Raw genomic sequence first — 2,431 nt, 5'->3', positions numbered from 1 at the left:
TTTTCCATCTAGTTAGCGTCCCTGTTTTATATTTGGTTCAATTTCTTATTTATGTACTTTATCTTTTAGCTATATCTGTTCTTAGTAACTTTGTTCTTATATTCCCTTTTATTGTTGTATAATTAGTGCCCTTAACCTGATGACATATGTGGTACTTTGTAAATAGTCTTTTATTTATTGTCTTAATTTCCCTGTTTTTATTATAAAGCACTTTGGTGTACCACTGGTCTTTTAAATGTGCTATACAAATAAAGTTGTATTGTATTGTATTGTAGAAACTGCATGTTGTGTTTATTTGTGTTATCTTTTTCTAATATTTAAATTTGTTTGATGATCTGAAACATTAAAGTGTGACATAGATACAAAAAAAGAGGAAATCAGGAAGGGCGCAAACACTTTTTCACAGCACTGTATGTCCCATCTATACCTGCTCTGGAATTAGTCCTGGGCAAACTACATTTTAAAGGGGGGTCTGAGGAAATGGTATCTGCCAAACATGGCATTGCTAGCTGTGAGTAGTGCAACTTTTCACTGAACTTGATGGCCCAATAGCCAGATTTTGCATCTAGTATGCTGAAATATTTTGCTCTGACCAGCTTGGATGTTCCATGGTCGACTGTGGGGAGGGTTAGGGTGGTCTCATTATCGCTTTGATTAAGGGCTGTGGATCCAAACATATGTGGAGCTTGCGTGTTCTTGGCTTTTCATATATTACCAGTGGATTGATCCATTGGGTGGGTGAAGCTGCACTCGCCTTGAAATTCCCCATTGCCTTTGAAAATATCTGAATATTTGTTCAGTATATCTACTGGATGTGTGGAGCACTCTTCCTTGCTGGTGGCAATAATTGCATACATTTCTTTAATTAGCCTGAGGGCTGTGTATGCTTTGTAGTCAAAAATGGGTGGGCCGCTACAATCCACAATGTGGACTTTCCGTGTGGTTGATCTGTCTTTTAATCTACCGTTTAAATTGCAGTAGTCTCTTACTTTTAGCCAACACTCCATATAGCTTGTGCTTGTCTTTCAGTATTGTTGTGTTGGCAAACAACGTGTTAAAGTCAAGAGATTGTTTAGGCTGCAGTGTTCAATTTAAACATTAGTGTTATGATGCTTGGTCCCATTTGTGTCTCTAAATAAGCAGTGTCCTCAGATTGTCTTCTGCTCTGTCCACAAACAGCTCTGAGTCAAAATCGTTGTTCATTTTTTCATCTATGGTCACCTCTGTGAACAAATTTATGTGGATTGTGGGATGTTGAGCTTTTTGTCATTTTGTCATGCGTGGTGCCTTCAATGAGTCTGCTGGTCTGTTTGTTAGTACTTCTCTTTCTGGTCTTGCACTGTACTGCATGTACTACATGGCTCTCCCTAGCCATGGTGTTTAGCTGTACGTGAGCTTGCCTTGTCAATTGCCTTCTCTAGGATCAAATCAAATCAAATCACTTTTATTGTCACATCACATGTGCAGGTACACTGGTACAGTACATGTGAGTGAAATTCTTGTGTGCGAGCTTCACAAGCAACAGAGTTGTGCAAAATACAATAACGTAAACAAGCAAAATACAAGAATGGCTACATCTGCAACTAATAAATATATGTACAATATATAATAGTATATGCATTTCTGGATGTGTATACTAAATATTTTTCTACGTGTGTGTGTGTGTGTGTGTGTGTGTATACACATATTTTACAAATTAAATAGAGTAAACAATAAATAAAATATATAAAAATATACAGAGTTGAGACATGTGCAAAACAGTGGCATTACTGTACAGTATGGAGTGCATAATGTTGAAGTTCCAGTAGTGAAGCTGAGGTGTCTATGAAGTGTTCAGCAGTCTGATGGCCTGATGGAAAAAGCTGTCTCTCAGTCTGCTGGTACGGGACCGGATGCTGCAGAACCTCCTTCCTGATGGAAGTAGTCTGAACAGTTTATGGCTGGGGTGACTGGAGTCCTTGATGATCCTCCCCGCTTTCCTCAGGCAGCGCTTCCTGTAGATGTCTTGGAGGGAGGGAAGCTCACCTCCAATTATCCGTTCAGAGCACCGCACTACTCGCTGGAGAGCTTTGCAGTTGTAGGCGGTGCTGTTGCCATACCAGGTGGTGATGCATCCAGTGAGGATGCTCTCAATGGCACAGTGATAGAAGGTCCTGAGGATGCGGGGGCTCATGCCAAATCTTTTCAGTCTCCTGAGAAAGAAGAGGCGCTGCTGCGCCTTCTTCACTGTTTTGTTTGTGTGTACTGACCACGTAAGATCCTCAGCCAGATGTACTCCAAGGAACCGGAAGCTGCTCACTCTCTCCACAGCAGCGCCGTTGATGGTGATGGTGGTGTGTACTTCTCTGCACCTCTGCAAGTCCACTATCAACTCCTTTGTCTTTGCGACGTTGAGTGTGAGATGGATTAGCTCTGCTCCATGGCTAAGTAG

Source organism: Pundamilia nyererei, unplaced genomic scaffold, assembly GCF_000239375.1.
Source record: "Pundamilia nyererei isolate P.nyererei 1_Seehausen unplaced genomic scaffold, PunNye1.0 scaffold00002, whole genome shotgun sequence".
NCBI classification, from domain to species: Eukaryota; Metazoa; Chordata; class Actinopteri; order Cichliformes; family Cichlidae; genus Pundamilia; species Pundamilia nyererei.
The sequence above is the reverse complement of the archived record's forward strand: the minus strand, read 5'-3'. Positions refer to the sequence as shown.